Genomic DNA, 24094 nt, shown 5'->3' with positions numbered 1-24094 from the left:
TTTCGCATTGATACTCTTTTAATTCTCTTTCTAACAGTATGTAGCTGTGTACCAGTGTATCTATGTAAAACACTGGTACACAGCTACATCCTAAAGACTGGAAGCCAAGCGACCCCAGCATAGTTGGGAAAAGGCTCGGGAGATGATGACTCTTTTAATTCCAGGAAATTTAACTGTCATGTTCATGGAATACCAGTTTCAAAAAATAGAGTCTTACTTAAATTCTATTAAATTACGAGTGCATCTGAAGCATCACACTTCATAACCATTCCGATAGTGCAATTCCACAATGATAAGAAGGAAATGAGGCTTTCATTGATAAACAGAATTTCACAAGACCATTGTGAAAGTCGGTTCAGCACTTTGTTTAGACGTTTACAAATCAATTACTAACCTAACCACTAATCACTAAACCACTGTACCACAGAACGAATGTTGAGTAATTTGGACATTGAATAGCTTCGGCCCGCGTCCCGTAGATACTACATTATGCACCCGGAAAAATGTTACCCTTAGCCTTCTTCGACGTAGGTACCAACTACCAACACTGAAAGAATATTCCAAATTAGTCCAGTAGTTCCTGACAATAGCGCGTTCAAACACACTGTTCAGCTTTACAAAATTAGTACAGATTTAAAGCCTTTTTTCTGGAAAACAATGAAGGAGTCCCAAAAGTCCCGAAAAATAACATGACCCTTAATTTATTTTGACTAAAAATACCACATCCAAAGCATCTCCCATCATTGTGACAGAGCATTTCACTTGTCAAAGCTTGAAGATTCTATTTCCAAGAATAGGGCACCCCATCTTTTTGTATCGAAGCTCCATTTCCGTTGAAGAGCAAAGGTCACCAGACAATAATATCAAAACCGACATAGTATTGCTCCAGACTGATAATAATTACACTGATCAGTGAAGGGACTATATTTAATCAGCTGCTGTTTTAAATATAGCTTGATTTTCATTAATTATGGCAACTGATGATTTAATAACTAATATAATCAGACTTTCCTTGTTCATCATCAAATGAGTCAAACCCTACCGAAAAGGGAAATGAAGAATAATATGGTAACCAAAAAGTGCTTAGTGATAAACAATTCTAAAATAATAACAAAAGCATTAAATACGTTCAAACTCCATTAATGGAACAAAGCAAAAACAATTATTAACCTTATCATCAAAATCAATTCTATTATATAGAAGTTATGCCTTCCTATTCGGTAATAAGTTAATTAAAAATAACAATACACGTAACAACAAATCTTCAACGCTATCTACATTAAAATAATCGCAAGAACTTTTTAAAGTTTGAAGCGTAGTTATCAAAAGTAAGAACGGATGTGAGTGCTCGAGCCACTTCCCGTATGACTTCACAGCTTGTAATCAATGTTCACACATTTACCGATGTTTCATCGATAAAATACATTTAGGTGAAGAAAGTTTATGGTACTATTGGGTGATGAGTCAAAAGGGACCACGTGATTTAGCTAAACATGCTTTAGTAGAACTAAAACGTAAAGAATGCCTACATAGGAATCACAGGAATCAATTCATGCTATCAGGAACATGAACAGGTTTTGAGGCAAAAGCTCTCAAAAAACAAGCTGGATTCACAAATACAACAGCAGAGTAAAATACAACGCATAAAATTAATGGCTTTTATGAACTTCATGCAGACACTATACAAGCCTAAGTCTCATAAACCACTTATGGTCTTTTAAACTTAGTCATTCTGGACCCAACGAAAGTTTTGAGGTGAACCATGAATTGCAAACTGTGTCAGAATTGTGCTGACAACTAGTTCTCGCTGTTTGACCTTTTGAAGTTGGCGTTAGTGGCATTATTGTTACGCGGAAAATATTTGCTATTAATGGTAATGAATCAGTACTGTACTTGTTAGGATGTGGTTTTAACATAGCTTGAAATCACGTTCGCAAATGTAATGTTATTTTAAGCAGAGTCAATGAAGAACACAAAGCACCTAACAAAGATAAATTAAAATCTATTTACGTACTTAATGAAGTTAGTCAACAATTCATTGGTTACAATAATATGAATACTGGAAGATAAGCATAAGAGGATAAAAGCAAATTATTATTTTACCATGCCGGTTTTCAATCCTATTTTGAACAACAAAGTCACACGTGCTAATTTGGACAGCGATTAAAACTTAGAGTTATTTGTAACCTCCCGCAATGATTTAGTTATTTCTATTAAAATAATATCATCAAATATTGCGATAGACGTTCATCAACCAAGACTAGAATAGAGCGATAAGAGATGGATCATAATTTTTAAGTATTCGTCGAAAAATATTAATAATAACTTTTTCGCTCGAATAACTTTTTGCGTAAACGTTACTAACAACGAAAACTTGATTCTTATGAAGAATGACATAATGTAATAAGTACGTTCACTTAGAAAATAAAAGTGCTTAACGAGGAACCAAACGTTATTAGTAGAAAATAACTGTTTGAACGTGCGTAGAGTGCAATCACGCTATGTCCAATAAACTGTTAGATAATTCTAATTGCGACCTATTGGCGGTGTACACTTGATCACGAAAGTTCTAAAACATTACGTGCAACGCTATCAAAGGCTTTAGTCAGATCCATCGAATATTTTGTTGTAAAGAATCCTTTTCGACTTGTTTTTTCTCACGATATACAAGTCTAGAGTCAGGCATAAAACTGAGATGTAATTCTAAAACCAGTTTCGACGAATTTGGGTGCGTCCGTAGGTCTTTAACTTCTTTATCGATACGAGCGATCGCTGTTTGTAGTCTATCTTAGATTTGAATAGTTGGTTTGCAAAAAATATTTTTTGTAAATTGACATTAGGATGTATATAGGTATGTTCGCTGTAAAGAATATTCCGTGACGTTGTCAGGAATATTGCCTTCCCAATGTTTTTATCTTATGCACGCAGGAGATGGCAGAGACTGAGATATCTTTGCGAGATAACGAGATTATGATACGGAGAGGAGAAAATATAATGTTCTCATGAATAACAATACCAATTTTGCTATAATTAGCCGTCTAGTTTTTGTTCACTTTTAGTTGATCGGTTGAATATTGTTTGAATTAGAATTTATTAGAAACTGACGTGATCATATTAATTTAGTTTTTATAAGTATGTGTGAAAGTAACGTTAAAACCTGCAAAAGTTTTGAAAATGTTATCTGAATCAGAGTTACCGTTATGTTTATCTATCGATCAGTCAGTAACAGGTTTCGCTTCGGACCCATCGCAAACGTCAGCAATATTTACCTTTTCATCGAGTTAAGGTCAAGTCCCTTTTAAAGAAGTTCTCCGTAAGAATGTTTTAAAACTTTCAGTCCAGTGAAAGTATCCTCGGCGTCTTCTCCTTCACAGTCTGGTGCACTCTATACACAAAACACTTCACTATAGGAACACCATTGATATCTTGAACATAACACTATACTTTTATTTATAATGACATCACCGGAACTGATCATCGATTCGGTTACGAAATTGTCGAAATGTTGGCGAGATGTCACGAGAGCGGGCTAGGTGCGCGCGCGGCCGCGTCGCAGCGCTGCGCGGGAGTCAGTGAGCGGCGGGGCTGCGGCCGCCGGACTTTGCGCTCGTATTTGGAATGCAATCTCCCTCGCTCTCTCAGGCATGCGCGCGTTTTCTCCTATACGCCACTTCGTCTCGTTTCCTCGCCGTTATGAATGGTTGTTATGCTATGCAGTTGTGCCCAATAACTCCGTATGCTGGTCTTTTGCCCTTTTTGCTGATCCTAGTCCCTCGGACGGTTTATTGTTTACTGTTTCAACCTTTTGTCGTTCACCCGTTTATGTTTCCTTCGAATGTTCTTTTAATTTGTTTTTGAGTCTGTTTTTTTTTTACTTTAGTAATCAGTTACAATGAGGCTTGTTAAAGCAAAATTCTTGGCCAAACAAGATGTTAGCGTAAGTTTAACGGCCAGTCACGATTTTAATACCGTTACGATACACAATTACACACAGATGAAAAGCATTCCAAGTCAAAGGAGTGATCGGGCGGTAGTCATTAAGACACTGATTCAGTGTGAAATATTTTACATCTAGCGTGCGTCCTAATTGTAAAAGAATTTGAAACGCTTTTGGAACGTTTAATTTAAATATCGTATTATAAGCTACATAAAATTTCCTTGTTCCATAAAAGTCAAATGCTTCAAATTCAAATGCATGAGAAATAAATAATATTTTAAATCACCCACGCCATACGTGGCGACTTCATCCATTAATTCTCAAACAAATCTAAGAAATGAAATCATTAACTTCAGTAGAACCATAACTAACACTTGAACTAAATCTGGCTTTACTGCAAACACAATACGAGGGCTTAGAGGTAAGTATTCAAATGCAGGAGAACATAAAAGCAATGTACTAAGAAATGCTAACGATGGATCGTAATCTAAGTTCTGGTACATTTGCGAACAAAACGAAGGATATTGCACATGCTAAGGCATCCTATGGGCGGATGTATCTTCTATTTGGAACAAACTTGTGTTACTTTGTTTTAGTTTCTCATTGTTGCTGAGCAGATCTTGCTGTAAGATTTATCTAATGATTTCTAGCCTTGCATGTTTCTCTCGGAGATTAGGACGATATTATTATCTTGACAATGTTCGGGGACATCGAACTGAAATTCTTTGAGCCTATTTCAGCAATTTCGAAGATCTGGACAATATTTAGACTTATTTATAATATTCAACGGGTTGGTCGTTTTACATTAAAGACTAAAGTTCTGAGCATGGTTTTTCTAAGAGACAAGTTAGTTTTATGAATGATGAGAATACAAGAGTCTTTCTCACAAGTGATAGATATAGCAAACCTATTTATAGAAAACATTGTATCACATCTTAAGTACATAAAGATCTTGATACATATCTTGAAATAGCAATACACGAGAAGATAAACAAGTTCTTTCATTTTAAGGATTATGTAAATGAAGACTAATGCTTGAACAAAGGGTATTGTGCTTGTAATGACTGACTACTTTGTAAAAATAAAGAATGGTTGTCAAAGTATACTTCCAAATTGTGTTTTGAAATTGAAGATGACTTATGATGCAATTAACCATGTGTAGCATTTCATTTGTGGCTAGATTCTGATTGAATATTGCAATACAATAATGTTTTATTCATGAGATTGGTATTGGCTATCGATTTTAGGCATGAGGATTTCCTAATTATTTAGTTTTGACTATCTGGGAGAGAAATATTCATCAGATTGATATCTGCAAAAGTTGGTTAGAATGTAGTTCTCACTTATTTATTTTGGCACTGTTATTTATGTCCTAATATTCGTATTGCTTCTATCATGTGGTTCATTATCAGCTTTTATATTCATACTTTTCAGAATTTCCACGAATTGGACTATAGCTTGTATATCTACTAGATTAATTCTGAAATGCGGTTTAAAAGTTTGCAATACATTTGCATAATATCACTATGTACAGCGTACACTACCAAACTACAAGAGTAGATAGTACCACCGTCCTTCACATGTCAAATAAGATTTTAATTACCTGTCAAATAGAGTGTTACCTACTTACATAAATCAATGAGGGATAGAGGAAAAAATAATGAAGGTCAATTGCGGTATAATGAAGTGTGACGAACAAATATTTTTAGATGTTGAAAGTTGATGGCATGCTATGGGAAGGAAGAAACGACATAAATATGTAATTTTCCTCATAGGAAGTGAAAAAGAAGTTTCAATACTATTTGTCCTATATAGAGAACTAAACTATGGACAATTATAAACAAACATCGGAAATAATGCAATATCAAAAACCATGAGTCTAGCAAATTCGTCAAATAATAACAAAAAGCCAATGTTAGCATTGTCACGCGATATTCGCCGAAAGTGTCGGATTGCGGGCGACTGGTATTTGTACAGGCTGATAGAAAATATGACACCGTCAAATGATATTGAAATTTTTGATATGCCTGACTAATTTTGTACCAAAAACTGATTTACTGTTGTAGGAAATATTTGGAGAAGATAAAGCTGTTGGGACTGGTCATGAAGATAGGCTATCTTGAAATAATAAATAATGGAATCTCGTATTGATTTTGAATTTTGAGCCATGATGAAAACAAAATAATCTCGGCCACTTACATGAGCAAACAGATATTTCTATATTGATGTGTAGTGTCTGAACTAGACAGAATTTCAACAAGAGACATAAAGTAATAATAAACTTGAAGAAGAAAGTGATAATATTAAGTACAGCCGGACTTCAGACAGCTAAACGCAAGGGGATTCCTAAAACTACGATATCATATCATTATCGATTTTATTATTTACTTAAGTGACTGTATGAAACCACTGGAGTGGTTAGATAAAATTTCACCGACATTCCATGATCGTAAAAAGTAAAGATGACCTATATTTTGTGCTCATAAAAATAAAGATACAAACTATGTTAAAGAAACTATTACTATAGATGGTAAGTTTAGTAGTACAAGTGAAAACAAGTATACAGAGGCAAAAGTAGCGTCCGTTTTGTCTGTAATTTAGCGCATGCTTCCGGCACGACATGGACGGACATAGGTAAATTAGGAACTGAGTGATCCGTGACACCGTTTCGTGAGGAAGAATTTCATTTCGCACATTGTCACCTGACGATAGAAGAAGATATTGAAGAGGATATTGACGCAGTTTCCATAAAAGTAACAGTATTCCTGTCAAATAATATGCCCTTGACAGTTAGAATAATCTCCATAAACCCGTTAACAAAACAGTAAAACTAACAAACGCAAACGATGATTGGGGAACCGTAGAAAATATTGGGAATGCTGTTAAACCGAGAATTAAACTATTAACTCCCAATTTAGAAGTTAAGGGTCAGCTGACAATTTGTCGCGCTGTTGGACGCTACAGACATATGTTACCCAATTGATGAAGTGAATGCCCTTATGTTGTTAATTCTTTGCTTCGCCGACGAGGGGACTCGTTAGGAGTTGGTTGTTGTTGTTTTTGTAAGATTAAGACCAGTTGTGGCCCTTTGAGATGATTGTATTGTGCTTTTATGTTTCGAAGTTTTTATAAGTCTCAGTTTGGCCTCTAGTGTAGGGAATTTCGACTATGCTAAAGTACGCCTTATTAAAATTATCTTTCAATCTACATTACCGCTTCACATCAAAAACATTAATACTATAATTAAACTCATCAAAACGGTTATTTCAAAGTCACAACTTAAATAACCATTGCCACAAATCTCAACACATTAAACGAACATTCAGACCAAGAAATTGATTTAGTTAAATAAAAACACATTTAGGGCGAAGTAACCGCAAACATGTGTTTATTTCGAGCAGACCAATTAGGTAAGCAAATTAACTATGTATGATTTACTCACGAGTCACGACATGGCTCAGATTCTCAACACTTGTGTCTCAACACATTGAAGCTCCTGAGTTTGCATTCAACATACGCAATTATTTAAAGTGCTCGTTTACGCAAGATTTGAAGACGAATAAAAGGGTGAACAGTGAACTGACAGTTCTAAATATAAATAGAACTTGCTATTTGAACGATGAGTACAGTAAAGAAAAAGTGACAGATCAAACCACAAACAAAACATTGAGAAAGTCGGTCCTTCAAGGTTAAAACATCAAGTCGATTCCGATGACTAATGTGATGACTAGTAGCTCCTTTTGCCTCGTCACTATCGTTTAACTGATGTCTGAGACGAGAATGTGGACAATGTTTAGTCGACTGAAAGTAGATTTAGTAATTAAGGAGGTAGCTTCTCTGAGGGAGGAGTAACTAGATTTAAAGCCAAGTTTAGACTAAGAATAAAACGTGACACAAAAGTCAGGCATAAATCTTTACACAATTAGAGACACTTGCTCACTTTGCAAATCAACATTATACAGTATATACACTGAATCTGCGATGTAGGATGATAGACCACACATAGATCAAGCACATTATCCTTTTCCTCAGCTACCACAAGAGTTGTGGAGGATATAAGTATACAATCTGCAGGTTACGCTTTTGCCAAATTTCACGTACCCAAAAGTATGTCAAGCGCGTTTCACGAACCGTTAAGATACGGTTGCATCTCCGGGTAATATGTTTTCGCTTTTGTAATTGTCTTCAAGTCTCGTGGTCATGGTTAGTTTATGTTTTGTTTTGGTCATAAGGCACGACTGGTTTGAAGGCTTGATTTGCATGTTTTCTGTCGTCATGCATGTGTGTTGCTAAATTGGTTAGAACTGGTTCTTCTTTATGTGATTGCAGTTAATCGTCTGAATTGCATTGGATGAGTTGCTTTCGATCAAAATTGTCAAAATTGTCAAAATGACTGAACTGAATTTTTTTGTAATTTAATTTATTTAATTATATTTACATAATAAAGGGACTCATATTATTATAAATTTGGTAAATCGAAACGTGAAATAATAAAATAAATGATATTTGCCTTTGGATCATTGTTACCTGAGAAGATTTTATCAACATTGATGTGATCACCCTGGAGTACCAGAAAAACCAAGATGAGTGCAACGCTGGTCTAAGGTACAGTAATGTGGGTGGTAGCCTACAAGATAAGGACCGAAGATGTGGCCTAAGCCACCAAATACCTGCACTGTAGAGAGAAGAACGGATATATATGTCAACAAGAGCATCACGTTTCAGCCGACAGATAATCTTGAACTATTCCAATTGACTGTGTATGCGGCTACAGAGGAAAATGAATCCTATGCTGATGAAGCGTCAAAAGAAGAGATTGCCTAGCAGATGACATCCCACCAGGGCCCCTGTGGGCCTAATAAGAACATGAGGGAACTCATACTAGACCTCTCTGAGCTGGAGGTTGCAGTGAGGAGACTAGATCCGGATTTTAAAAGACTGGAGTGTGATATTTTTGTTAATGTTTGTTAATTTAATGTTTAATATTTTAATTTATGTATCCTAAAATACACCAATCCTTAGGTGGTAGGAGAGTGACCACCAACAATTGCATTCCCAAAGAGGGTTGACGTCAGGCAGGCGGCCGGTCGTAAAAACACAATGCCAAATCATATAGCAATATGTCGAATGTTGAAGAGATGAGCGATAGGGCTAGGGCGTACCCCTCAGGCGACGCGCAGGGGCAGCACCCGGCCCCTGTGGGAAGTGGACAAGGGTTTTTGCACCAACCTGGGCGGGTGCAATGTAAGAAGCGAGTCCGGGAAGTAAGATTGAGGTATGCAAGTTGGAATGTAGGAACGATGACTGGAAGAGCCAGAGAGTTAGCGGATGTATTAAAGAGAAGACGAATAAATGTGGCATGTTTGCAAGAGACTAAATGGAAGGGCACGAAAGCTAGAGAAATTGGGGAAGGATACAAGTTTTATTATTGTGGAAGTGATGGGAAAAGGAATGGGGTAGGCATTGTGTTAGATAAGAACTTGAAAGAAAGTGTGATAGATGTAAAGAGAGTGAATGATAGAATAATAGTTGTTAAAATAATGTATGAAAGTTTGATAATAAATGTTATAAGTGTGTATGCTCCTCAAGTCGGTTGTGAGGACAGGGTGAAAGAACAATTTTGGACGGATTTTGATGCAGTAATGATGAATGTGCCGACGAATGAACAGGTATTTGTGGGAGGAGACTTTAATGGCCATGTTGGCAGAATGAGAGGGAATTATGAAAGAGTGCATGGAGGGTGGGGGTTCGGTTGCCAGAACGACGAGGGTGAAGCCCTGCTACAGGCTGCTACTGCGTTTGACCTAGCAGTGGTAAATACGTGGTTTCAAAAGAACATCGAACATCTGATCACTTATAAAAGCGGTCACCACGTGACACAAATAGATTACTTTTTGGTCAGACGCAGTAGTTTAAAGAACATCAAAGACTGCAAGGTGATACCAGGCGAAGCTGTGGTCTCGCAGCACCGACCCCTAATTATGGATGTGATTTTAACTTCCTGGCCAAAAGCCAAAGAGAGACGGCCCCCCAAAATCAAATGGCATCTGTTGGGGAAGGCTGAGTTGGCCCAGGAATTTAGAAAAGTAGTGGTTGATAAGATGATTGAAATGGAAGAAATGAATGAAAAGAATGTGAATGAATGCTGGAATGAAATGGCGACGTGTATAAGGAAAGCGGCAAGAAGCATTCTAGGAGAATCAAAAGGGAATGGTGTGATAGAGAAGGAAACTTGGTGGTGGGTGGAAGAACTGCAGAGTGTATTAAAGGAAAAGAAGATGAAATTCAAAGAATGGCAGCGGACGGAAGACAATGATGATAGTGAAAAAGCACAAAAAAAGGCTGAATATGATGAATGTAAGAAGAAAGCAAAGAAGATTGTGGCTGTTTCAAGGGCAAAAGCGCACGAGAAGATGTATGACTCCCTAGATAGCCCAGCTGGTCAAAATGACTTTTACCGATTGGTTAAATCTAGGGAGAAAATGACAAGAGATGTATGCCAGATAAGGTGTGTAAAGAATGGAGACGGAACGGTCCTTTCGAATGATGTGGAGATTAAAGGTAGGTGGAAGGAATATTTTGAAAGACTGATGAATGAAGAAAATGAGTGGAGCGGTGTGCTCCATCATAAAGCGGTGAACGAGGGCCTTGTAAGAAATGTATGTGAGGATGAGGTCAGATTAGCAGTGAATGGAATGAAAAATGGAAAAGCGATAGGGCCAGATGGAATACCAGTGGAAGTGTGGAAATTATTAAAGATGGATGGATGGAAATGGCTGGCTTTATTCTTCAATAAGTTGTTGCAAGAGGAAACTATACCAGACGAGTGGTGCAATAGTTTCCTGGTGCCCATTTTTAAGAACAAGGGTGATGTGTTGAATTGCAACAACTATAGAGGAATAAAGCTAATGTCACATAGTATGAAAGTGTGGGAGAAAGTTATTGAAAGGAGGCTGAGAGAAGAGAGTGATATCGCACGAAATCAATTCGGTTTTATGCCTGGTCGGAGTACAACGGACGCTATATTCTGTATTCGCCAATTGTGCGAAAAGTACAGGGGTGCACACAAAAACTTGCATATGGTGTTCGTTGACCTCGAGAAGGCATATGACCGGGTGCCTCGTGAGGTTTTGTGGTGGGCCCTTGAGGAGAAAGGTATACCAGGGAAGTATGTGCAGTTGATCCGAGCGATGTACGGCAGATGCCGTACAGAAGTCCGGTCCGCAGCGGGCACTACCGCCAGCTTCAGTGTAGGTGTTGGCTTACATCAGGGGTCGGCCCTCAGCCCGTATCTCTTCCTGCTTGTAATGGACGCGCTTACGGCAGATATACGGGAGGAGGCACCCTGGTGTATGCTTTTCGCCGATGACATTGTTCTGGTGGGGGAGAGTGGGCCAGAGGTCCAGAGTAGATTGGAGGCATGGCGGCTGAGACTGGAGACAGTGGGTTTAAAGGTGAGCAGGAGTAAAACCGAATACCTTCATTGTGATTTTGGCGGTATTTCGAGACCCATGACCATAACCCTAGCCGGCATGCCCCTACCAGTTTGCTCCGACTTCCGGTACCTTGGTTCACTCGTCCAAAGTGACGGTGAGGTGAACAGGGACGTTACGCATCGGATCAATACTGGATGGATGAAGTGGCGACAGGTAACTAGCGCTATTTGTGACCCGCGGATGCCCCTCAAACTGAAGGGCAAAATTTACAAATCCGTCATTAGGCCTGTCGTCCTGTATGGATCGGAGTGTTGGGCATTGAAAAAGAGGGACGAGAAGAGAGTGCATGTAACAGAAATGAGAATGCTGAGATGGATGTGTGGTGTTACAAGAATGGATAAAGTGAGGAATGATTACATTAGAGGAAGTCTGAAAGTAGCGCCAGTTACAGAAAAGATGAGAAGTAGAAGATTGTCGTGGTATGGACATGTAATGAGGAGGGATGATACGCATGCAACAAAGTGTGTGCTAAGTATGAATGTAGATGGATGGAGAGGAAGAGGAAGACCTAAGAAAAGATGGATGGATTGCCTGAAAGATGATATGAATAGGAAGGAAGTGAGTGTCAGTATGACGAGTGACAGGGGAAAATGGAAGAAAATGACATATTGCGCCGACCCCAAGTAATATTTGGGAACAGGGCAGGAGAAAGAAGAAGAACCTTGTATTCAAACCAATTTTATAACTCATGATGTTATTGCATGTGTATTTGAAATGAAAAACAAGTATGATGAAACCAAAGAGCATCTTATTGGTTAATTAGAAGAATCAGGTAATTAAAGTAAGTTAGGACAACCACCTGCAATTAGCTAATGACCTTACAGATGAAAGTGGATAAAATGAAAGAGTTAATGTAAGACGTACGAACTATTTTTAATATAAATGATCATTACTCAACAATAAAGTGACCAATGACTAGCAATGATAATACGACTTTCATTAGGATAAAAAATCTTTAAATAAACCAGGTAACACGATCATTGAACTTTAATATTGCTTTTGCTTTTTTTGACCTGCCAAGTGCTCTGAATATGAGTATATGAGGAGATAATTTGTTTTCGATGAGTAATGGTCTCTTAATATGTTATTTTCTTAGGAAGACCACCGAATGGAAGCGTGTGCCAAGATAAATGATGATGGACTATTAATTAACTAATTGTTGACGTGTGTTCAGAACTTTAATGTTAGCTGATTAACTTCAATGTTTGAGCTCCTGTTAGACATTTAAGGATAAGAAGAGCATACAGTCTTGGAAACTTTGCTCCTTAGAGCTTCAGGATATTCTAAAATAACTTTGTGGCTTATAATTGATCTGACTTTATAAATATTCTTTAAACCTGAATCTTTATTTAAGATACACAAAAACACATCTATCTCGAAAGATGCATCCTTAATTATGTCTAGAAATGGCTTTCACGATAATACATCAACGTCTTTTCCTAACATTAAAATTTGTAACTATCAAATCGTGAGTCGAGGTTTACACTTTAGCACCAAAGTTTTCCATGAGTAATATTCCTTGAACATTGTTTTGTAAATTATTAACTAAACGATAAAAATGACATTCTTAACGCAGTTCCACGTGGCCAACAAAGCAGTTAATCATAAAGCGGCCATGAATGCAAGGTTGACAAAAAAAAACTGGAACTTACGAATTGTCAGCCATAATTTGTTTTGTATGTCAATTTATATCATTTTCGTTCTTATTACAAAGAAATAAATCTTGTAGTATAATTTTAGCTTCAGGAACTAGGTTTCTTTCATTAATGCTGATACGAATATATTGAGTACAACCGCTATGCACGCAGTTTTTGTTTGCTTCTTTTATTATATCTTTTTCATTATATATATTGGGTTCCTTGTTATTTCTTTTTCTTTGTGAAGATGCTCGTGCATCAAGTTAATTATCTATAGTTTTCGCTGCCTATTTTCCTTCTAACAGTAAGTATTTTTAGGTTTTTAAAGTTGCTTTCGTCAATAATATTTGAATTGCCTTTTCCCTAACGTGCAAATTAATATAAAACTTCAAATTGTGAATAAGCTGTTGATATTGGACTATTCATACCACTGATAGGAAAGTCAACATAATTTATCCTGATTGCTTACATTTCTTAAGTACGTAAGTACATATTAAATATAAACATTTGTATCCTCCCTTTTATGTGGTAAGTGCTCAGTATCATGTATACTATGTTTGATGTGGTTTTCATCGTTTATGGTTTGTTAGTAAAGATCTGTTTTATTAGCAATAGCTTCAATTAAAACTAATTTGATTCTCAGTACTGTTGAATCTTCTTCAAACGCGGTCTTCGTGTATAAAGCAATGTTTGGATTACGCCATTGATGCGTTCAAGTATTGTTTACCTTGTGTGTTTAACACTACGTAATAAAATGGGGCTGGGAAGTACCTATAATTTTAATCCCTCAAGTAAGCTATAAGAATCCATTTTTGCACATTAGAAGTGCAGGGTAGTTTTTACCTTCCTTTATCTGAAACTGTTCTGAGTTTCATATGAAACTAGCCAATGTTTTAGTTTCCCTTCTTCTTCTTCTTTCGTGTCGATGACATGTCATATATTGAGACTACACTATGTCAGCCCAATATGCCGCCACAGCGAGAGCACGGCCCTTGAAAGTGTGTGAGGCCTCTGCCTCGAATTTTGCGGGCAGCGGGGCGGCGGCGGCGGCGGCGCGGGAGCGGCAGGATCTTACGCGTATAATCAAATGGACCGGCCCTCGAATACAGCGACGCGGGAGCGGCGCGGCGGCGGGTAACGAGCGGTGCGCTCCAGTCAAGCGGTGACCGCCCGCGTTGGGCGTCTGCATTGTAAGCATAGTGTTATACATTTTTTTTGTGACGTATCAAAATGTTTTCGGTCGTGCAAGAGCTAATTATTTCGGCCATCTTTGAGAGGACACCCATATGGAACAGCAAACACAACAGAACACAACAGTACACTGCTATAGTGCCGCGCGATCTGCCCGCTAGTTTCGAGAACAGGTATCCGTTGCCCGCCCCGCTCCCGCGCCGCCGCCGCTGCCGCCCCGCTGCCCGCAAAATTCGAGGCCGAGGCCTCATGGTCTTGGGCTAAGATTTTTCGCAGAAAATCAGGTCTCATTTGCAAATGCAAAGATTTACGATCATCAAGTTTTCCAGATGACTGCAATAGACGAACAGCTCATAGTCTAAAGATCAACAACATCAGCACTTGACCACTGATGTTCAATGATTAGTCATAGAATCACTCAGCTGTTTTGAATTAAAGAAACTATCACGTAGTAAGCTTCTTTCTCGAAACCGTGAATCAGTGAAAGAAAATGTGTATTCGGGTTAGATTGCAGGTCAGTGAATACGTCATTGTCAGTTTGTAATTCGCGTCGCGTATTTTTGATCTTCAAATAAATTTTCCGAGAAAAAAAAACTTTTAAAGTTCCTCCAATTTAAAATAGCTGTACAGTTGAATTCGTCTTTTGCTGTGCGTTTTAATTTTATTTATCTCAATAGCAATGTAGCCTATTTATATCATAGCCAGATAACATTAGAAACTAATATACAGCCTACGATAAAAGTTACACAAACTTTAATTTTATGTAGTATCCATTCATAAAAGAATCCCATTTCAAAATCGGAAACAAGTCCGATAATAAGAACGGAAACACACATTTAGCATTATTAGCCGTCTGAACATTTATCGGCTCGAGTTCATCAGCCGGGCTGATATTTTTAGTGGATGCGCGGGCGCAACTCAAGAGAGTAACGGGAAAGCCGGATGCGTAGTGTGCCGACAACGCTGGAGACAGAACAAATTGTCTTTTTTGTGGTAATCAGGGCAGAGCATGTGACTTGTAATGAAAGGAAAACTGGTGGAGATAAAAAGTTAGATACAAAAAAGCTATGTATAAAAAGTGGTAAGTAATTTATTTTGGAGTCGACAAAATAAATAGGTTATTGACTATTTTTTATTTATCACGGAAGAAATCAGGATCATTTTAGGGTTTGGTTATGTAAACAAATTATTACCTATTTTGACTCTTGATTTATGTTATGCAGAGTCGGAAAAAATATCAGATTGATTCTTCATCCGTACCTCGATCTTATCTTATTCGAGTTCCGACTTTTGATAATTCAAACAAAGAAACAATAAACATACATTTCATAAAGTTATCTGAAAAGCAAGTTCCAAGATATTTATCTTCCTGGAACCAGCTGATGAGCCCACAGTGCAGAGCATGAATGAATGAGTAAGACTAAGATTGGCACGGTTTCAAAATATTATGATTGGATGATGACGCGTAGTAACGTCAACACGCCCTCGAAATGTAGAAAGTTTTGAAGACATACAGGATTGTCATAATTGAGGATGTAGTCTGACAAGAATGCCTGAGTGTGGAACTTAGAATGGAGATCTGGATCCAATAATTTTTAAGGACTGCTGTGAACGGTTTTCATCTGTTTCTCACTGTCCTTATTTTGGAATATCCTGGAGTTTACATTTGTTTCTGATGGCAGTTGCAGAAGTCAAATGTAAGCCTAAGTAGTGTTAATTAAAGTAAGTAGATTTGCCAAAGGGGATCGGGATAATTAGGTGACTGGATTGTTGAAGTCACTCGGTCTAAATAAAATACTGATCCTTAACTGCATCTGATTAGACTGGAAGCCGACCCCGACATAAGTGGGAAAGGGCTAGACAGATGATAAATGATAGCAGTGGCCAGAAAGGTTCTTCTATTATTATATCAAAGTTTGGGTGTTCCTTGAAACATATGGGAACCGAAGTTCACAACTTGACCGAGATATTATAAAGCTTAAAGTGGTGATCGAAGAAGTGGCATATATTCAATTACAATATTATTTGGCATAACAACACTTAATACTTTCTCTAGCCTCAAAAAGTAATGAGATCTCAGTGGAGTCCGTTCCGGTCGTCCAGTAGGTATGACGAAATAATAATTTATTTGTGCCTATTGCGTAACTAGAAGTTAGGAAGCTATATAATGAGTTGCCGACAAAATAATCATTTTTATTGGTCGGTAGTTATTATGACTATCGATGGGTTACGTAGCTTGATACACTTTAATTTATGGGCCTAAGGCAGAGGCCTACCCATGAGGCTAAATATTATGTTACATGAATTAGAAATTAGTGATCGAGGTTGCTTCAGTGGAACTTTTGAGGAGTTGAAACTAACATGTAAGAAACAGGAATTGCTGGTTCGATTTGAAAATAAAACATTGTTAGATAGCTCATTTATTGTGGGAGGTTTGGTCAATTTTTAACCGGTCGCGTCAAATGTAAGTTATTAAATTCATATCTCAATTAACATCTTGCTGGATTTATATTCAAAATGTTTGACACTTCCTTTCTATCTAGGAAAGGAAATAAGCAAGGATTGATTTCCAGTAATATAGTATAGGTATTAACTAAATAAATTCCAGTGGAAATGAATTTCCGACATTTGCTTTCATCTACTCAGAGAAACTTAGTTCATTTAATTTCAAATTGTGAAATCACTTCTCATATAAATTTTAATTAAGTGAGAAAAGGTAATATAATAAAACTATTTACTTAAAGTTATTAATTACTGTAAACGTAACTGTATACTAATTAACTATTTTAGGTTTAAAAAAAATTTGTTAATGCAGGGGACCATTTCCGGTCAATAACATGACTGTTTAGTCTGTAGCGTGACGTAACATCAGCTCTATGAACTTGAATTAATTTTCAATTTATTAGGTTTTTAATTTTAACTTTTTGTGTTTCATTTTTTTCTTGGTTAGTATAAGAAAGATATAGAATCGGTTATTTATCTATACTTAGCTTGTTGGTTACTTTGAACGGTATCCTAAGGAGAGAGTACGATTGAAGATGAATGACTGAAGAGGTAAATTTGTTGACTACCTAAACTTAATTAAAAAATTAAACCTATTTTCAATTACCTCAATGCTATGAATATAATGTCTTAATTTCAGCTACCAAACCAAATATCTCTATCAATTTAAATACCCATTTTGAAATTAATTACTAGACTTAAAATGGAATAGAAATCCAATCAAGCTTCACAGATTAACAGACCTCAGAATTTTAATTGAAAGTTTTTTTGGCCTATTTTACAATTTACCGTAATATCTTCTAAACACCATCACTTACCTGTAAAAGAAAAAAAAAACATTAATCAAATGAAATAGACCACGCAATTTTATTGGCCAATTAACAATTACAGAGAATATTGTGAACCTTACAGTCTAAGAATTAAGGTTGAAATTCGTTCAGCGTTTGCCTCTGTAAGGTAAGCCGTGACTGAATGATATAGATTATAGATCATGAAAGAGTACCTATATTATATATTTAGCTTACGCGTCTATATATGATGACAATCTTGCGCATCAGTTTGTGTTTCGTAAGAAATTATAATCTGTTTAGATGAGCATTATTGATAGTTGTACATATTTTGAAATTTTAATGAAGCAAATAAAATACCTACTTATAAAAGCCATCCCACGTGGCAATGCTGCCAGCCTTTTGGGTACATAATTACCCAGTGACTGCGATGAGGAGCAATTTTTGATGCACTGTATTAGTTTTAAGTTGTATATACATATAAGTCTATTTTAACTTTTTTAAATTAATGTAAATATTTTGATTTGGAAATAAAAAGTAGATTACCTAATCACAAAAAAAATGTTGTGTAAAAAATACTAGATTTAATATTTCACTGTCATTTTTAAAATGTACTTGAATCATTGTATTCAGAAAATGTGTATTTAATTTTGATGGTCAATTTATTTCAGTTTACTTTTTATCATTGGAGTTTCAATGATGCATTACTATTTCCTAATATGTTTACCATCAAAATAATGTAGCCCTAAAATTTCTTACACCCAAAATGAATGACATCACATCCATGACGCAACGTATACTAAGTGTGTATTATAAGAAGATCGTGTAAACAGCACTTTACAAACACTGGGAAACACTAACAGTTTCTTATTAGATATAATTTAACATTTCCCCGTTTTAACAAGAGCTAGCGAGTGATAAATTTCATTTTTAATTGATTGCTAACTGTTGTGTGAATTGTGAGCGCTTCTGAAGTTAATTGAAGTTGTGTTTAATGTTGGAATTTCCTACATTTGGTGTAACTGATGTCAATGGATAACAGTTGCTACATGTCTCGGTTTGGTGACATATCTACAAATAATAGGAGTGGAGCATCATGTAAATTACGGTCTTTTCATATTGGCAGATTTTCCGAGCGACGTCGCGCGGTTACAAACATCATTTTTGTTCCAACAGTTTTCATTTTTTTGTGAGACCGAACTGAGTGATGCCGCTCGGGATTTCCGCTCGGGAAATCTTGCGCAAAGTGAAAAGGCTGTAAGAGTGTGATAGGCGAGAATATTCCGCTTTCTGTAATGGTCACTCTAGTCCTTTTCTTAATAAACCGTACTAATAGATTTAGACATAGATATTAGGACAAAGCTTGCTAAAGTTATCCAAACCCATTTATTAACTTAATCTCATAACTCATACCGCACAAGTCTTTGAGTTTGTTTATTGCATACAAATGCAGTACCTACATCTATACTTCACCGCACGTGTACTTATGTGTTGCACATAAACGCAGTCGGTTAGATCATCGTCTGCGACACAATAACTCATTTCCCTTAATAATGTATGTAGGTATATTTATTTTTATTGCTGAGGATGTTTATCTGTTGCGAGAGTTCTAGATTTTTCTTTATTTCCAGGTGGGAGATAGTATAACAGACGGATTTTTAAAGAAATCTCAGATTGATAGAAAATTTTGAATATTACCGCTAAAAGGTTAGTAGTTGTACGGTAGACCGCACATCAGTGGCAACTGTCATGCACCTTAACTCAATAGTAATAAGTATGATTTTCCTCTTAAACTGTTACCACTGACCTGAAGTTGACTGTACCTACATGTGAGGTAATGCATATGGAAGAGGAAGACATGTGCGCCAAATCCAAATAAAATTGGGATGAGAACAAGAGGCTGGTAATTGCAAACAGTAGGATAAACGCTTCTCTTATTTCAAAGGGATTTTGTGATTTGACGCTTTAAAATGACTCAGAATCATCGCATCACATCATTCTTAGGTTACGTCAATTCTTTGAAAGACTCGAGTGCACTTGCCATTCTAGACTTAGGACTGGATAAAATAGTAATTAGTGAATAGTACCTACTTAGAGTAAGCTATTTACATATTCATCCTCAAGTATGGGAACATTTAAGAGTTCTCAGAGAAAACGAAATCAAAGAACAATTACAAAATTAAAACAATTCGCTTTCTTTATGACCTTTGCTACCGGAATCATCTCCCATCTCCCACAATAAGTGCAAATAAAAAACAACTTTAGTGCTTCACAATAATGTTTACATTTGTTTGTGCAAATGTTTCTCATATGATTTTGGGAGTGTTAGTTATTCTTGTTCTCATAACAGTATAGTATATAAAGTTATTGTTTATATATCATGCTTCGTGAGTTCTTTAATGGAGTTGTTGATATGATCTCTGGTTTTGGGCCTACGTGTTTGTTCTCGTGAGATAAAAATGTGATTATACGGTTAACGGTCATTGGTTTATAAGCATTGAATTATAATATCGATGAGAAAAGTAGAGGATGGGAGTGAGATCATTAATGTGAAAGTATATACATATTAGGAAAGTATAAGTATACGTAGTATAAGTTCAATAAAGCCTTTGTATATATTGAACTCACTATGTGAAACGAATCTAGCGTAATTGAAATCCTAATCAACTAGGCAGGAAAGAATTGGATCTGCAAGAATGGTCAAAAGAGTTAATGTAGCCCTGGACCACGAAAATTTCCAGAAGAAAAATGGACGGGGTTTATTCTGGACACTCCTCATTGTGTGACTCATATAGAAAGGTAATCTCACACATAGACACAAAAAAGTGCGTGAAAGAAAGGTTGACGACAAAGATCTTGTTAAATTCCACGTCCAAAATAATTCTCAAAGCTCCGTTACCAAAATTCTTAAAGCACCAAAGAGTTCCCCGAATTAAAAACTAAACGTAAAATAAGTTATTTAACGCAGTGTTTGTCTCTGTTTGCTTGTAAACTGTACAGTCAACCTCAAGTCAGTGGTAACAGTTTTATAGGAAAATCGTACTTATTACTATTGAGCTAAGGTGCATGACAGTTACCACTGATGTGCGGTCTACCGTACGTGAGCAGAAATAATGTTTATTGCAGACCCGCACAGCACCGAGACAAATGCATATGCTCGTTTTTTTGGTCGCAGAAGGTTGAGTGTGTGGTCCATTTGTAAAACGAGAGCGTTTTCTGATTACACAACTATTTGTTTTATTTTGTAAAATATATATTTTGTAATAAACATAAAATATCCTATGTAGATATCCCTAAATAAAGATGAAATTTGCTAAAAAAAAGATTTAGAAAGACCAAACATAATTTTGCTTGCATAACAAACAATATTGTGGTTATTTCACATCCTTCCTATGACAAGATAATCTCGAAGATGATATCATAGAAATCTTAGACACAGAAGAACTATAAACACAGTTTACAGGCAAAATAGAACATAAGGCCCTTTTGGTACATTCTAAGATATTAACTCTAAATTAAAATTCTAAACCTACTTAGACATGACTAACGCCGATTTTCCGATAACCCACAATAACAATGGTAATACAATATGCTTCTGTAACTAATTACACTATCGTCACGTAGTATGACTAACAAATGCATCACGCAGCGATCGAGTATAGCGGAACTCTTTTATGTAAGAATGCAGTTTCGAGGTTATTTTGAAACTGTATGTGACTTCACTAGGTTGGCACTTCTATGCAGGTGAATAGTTAAAGGTGCTGTATATACTAGAACTACTAATTGGGCACAAGAGGGTATTTTGGTATCATTTTTTTTGCAGTAAATAAATAGCATTATGTTCTTCAAGATACATACATATAGGTACATGATGTTCATAAAAGTAGATGGCACTCTGCATCACTGACTAACAACTGCATCATGCCCTGAGTAAAGCGGAACTCTTTTATGTATGAATGCAGTTTCGAGGTTTTTTAGATTTTATGTTAGAACACGTGACATAGGTTGGTAACTTGACACTTGAATGCAGGTGAATAGTTAAAGGTGCAGTGAGTACGAGGTATCTAGGCAAGCAATTTTTTGGTAACTACTGAAAAATATTACTGAAGTCCCTAGTTTCTGTGATATTAATGAATAGGGTAAGGCTCGTCAAGATTCAGTCTAAGATCCCATCTAAAAGCGTCCTTCACCGATCTGTTTACCAATTAAGAAGTAATAGGCAATAGCTGGCCATAGTAAATAAAGTCGTGTGAGTAATTTCCCAAAAAAAAAGCAGAAGTTCCTGCCTTTTTCGACAAAAATTAATCTCGCTCAGTCGCTTCTTCTCTCTCTTTTAGATTATGCTGATGTCTGTTTCCTTGATGCGACTGAGGAACTTCTTAACAAACTCGAGCGTCCGCAGAATCTGTGCATCCGCTTCATTTTTGCCTCCGGAAATACGACCATGTGTCTGAATTCCGGAGCCAGCTGAAGTGGCTGCCAATTCGGCAGCGTCGAGATGCTCATATTCTGTCTTTTCTCTTCTCTCTTCTTCACAATCCCAACGCTCCAAATTATCTTAAGGAACGCTTTGAGTTCCTTGTTCCTAGAGGCAAACCCTGTCGCTCCTCTTCATCTCTTCTACTCCGTTTCCCTCCTCATACTTCGAGTCGTTATGATGGATCCTTCACTGTTCGCGCTGTGAGGCTTTGGAACGCTCTGCCTCACGGTATACGTGACAGCATATCGTTGGATGTCTTCAAGAGACGAATTAAGGAACATTTCCTGTCAACATGACCTTATTTGTATGTATGTATTTATTTATTATATTTTATGTTTTATTTATAGGTATATATTTTATGTTATGTAGTTTTATCTTTGTTTTGTTTAATGTTGTGCACTTTTAATTTTCTCTTCCCTATCGCATCTCTCTATCGCTCTAAGGTTTGCTGTTAGAGAACCCAGTTCTGGGTTAAGCTCGCCTTTGTACATGTCTTCTCTGTGTTGTGTGTATTTTTTTTATATGTTTTTGTGTACAATAAAGAATAATAATAATTTACTACATAGTAATCAACCTACTCACCGTTTTACTACAGCCTTTTTATTGTGAGAATGGCCAAAATCGCTACCGCTTACACCTCAAAAATCACAGAATTTGTACACTTAGATATTACGAAACACATTGGCTTCTTATGTTTTATAGCCTATTGAGTGGCCGAGAAACAGGTATAGTGCGACGAACCCAGCCATCTCCCTCTAGCACTACTGTCCCACTCTAGCACTTTTAATAACGAGTTTAGTCCCGCATCCGGGACGTAGAAAGCACTAAGTTAAGAAGTGCCATTTTGTTAGTTGATTATAATTGAAATGTTTCAATTTTGTCCAAAACTTCTTCTATGTTTAAAAGTTTATTAGCATCGGCTTCTAGTATTAAGTTATCTGTTTTTGTAACAGTAGTTTTATTGCTATCGTCTTTGTCGTCATTGTGATGATCTTCTTCTAAGAATTTTAAATCGTGTTTCGTGTTTTATTTCATCTCCACAAATATTGCTCTGCAAAAGTATTGACAAAATTCATATCTGGGAATATAATGCAGTTAATTCTGAGGTTCCAAGGAATTTAGACACCCTTATAATATAATTCCGAGAATCAAAATTACAACAGACTAATAAATAACCCGTCAATATTCTGATGGTCCAATATCATAACCAATTTCATGACTATCCTCTCAAAACTGGACCACCCATTTGGAGCTAATTAATTCACGGATGTCCTGCGTCTCGTGGGAGACCCGGTCGTGTGTAAGTCACGCTCCGCTGCCTCGCTCGTAAGAAATGTTGAGAAGCCACTCCTCGGGTCATGCTTCAGTGCACCAGTTGGAATGTCCAGGGTTTTTTATAAGGATATTTGTAGGGAACTCCGCCGTTGCCGGTCCCAAGCCCGGATGGAAAAGGAGGAGGGTTGGTCCTGGAGGAGAACGACCCAGCCGTAAAAGTTCAACGCCGAGCATCGGGCGGCGGCAAATAACCCGACAACTCCTCACAGGAGCGGTCTCAGTAACCGTAAGGTATTAAATCACCTTTAAAAGCACTGCCATGGAAGGACCCGGGCGCCCACCATGAAGTATTAGCCCAAGAAAAAGACCCTCATGGATTCAGCTGACCTATCAAGAGCGACTTTGTTGGACGATCCGCTTAACACCCGGCGCCGTTTGGTTACCGGGCCAAGCGGTGTGAAATTGGCTACCGAAGACTCTGCCAGGATGACTCACCAGGTCCTAGCAAGCAGTGATGCTACTGGTGCACTCAAGAAAATTTCAATCCGAAAACAACAACGGATTGCAACCTGGAACGTTCGTGGCATGATAGCGCCAGGCAAAATGGAAATTCTCGAAAAAGAAATAGAAGCACACAGACTCACCCTAGTGGGATTAACAGAGACACACATGAAAGGTAGAGGACACCAATTGACACCTAAGGGTAATACCTTATATTTCTCCGGAGCTGAAGGTTCAAGCCACAATGGCGTTGCCATCTGGATACCACGCCACCTGAATGGTCACGT

General features: G+C 37.1%; 1 protein-coding gene across 4 annotated transcripts in view; it reads right to left on the bottom strand.

Moving 5' to 3' along the window:
- Window positions 1-24094, bottom strand: part of LOC124633610 — a 108276-nt gene that overhangs the window by 38481 nt on the left and 45701 nt on the right. The window contains exon 1 of one of the 4 annotated variants that reach the window (XM_047168886.1): window positions 3270-3540. The exons of the other annotated variants lie outside the window; for them this stretch is intronic. The gene's annotated coding sequence lies outside the window, so the exon portion shown is untranslated. Of the gene's footprint in view, window positions 1-3269; window positions 3541-24094 lie in introns of those variants that run through there. 4 annotated transcript variants of the gene reach the window in all.

This window comes from Helicoverpa zea, chromosome 10, assembly GCF_022581195.2.
Source record: "Helicoverpa zea isolate HzStark_Cry1AcR chromosome 10, ilHelZeax1.1, whole genome shotgun sequence".
Lineage (NCBI taxonomy): Eukaryota > Metazoa > Arthropoda > Insecta > Lepidoptera > Noctuidae > Helicoverpa > Helicoverpa zea.
Note: the sequence above shows the minus strand (reverse complement) of the source record. Positions and strands in the feature narration are given on the sequence as shown.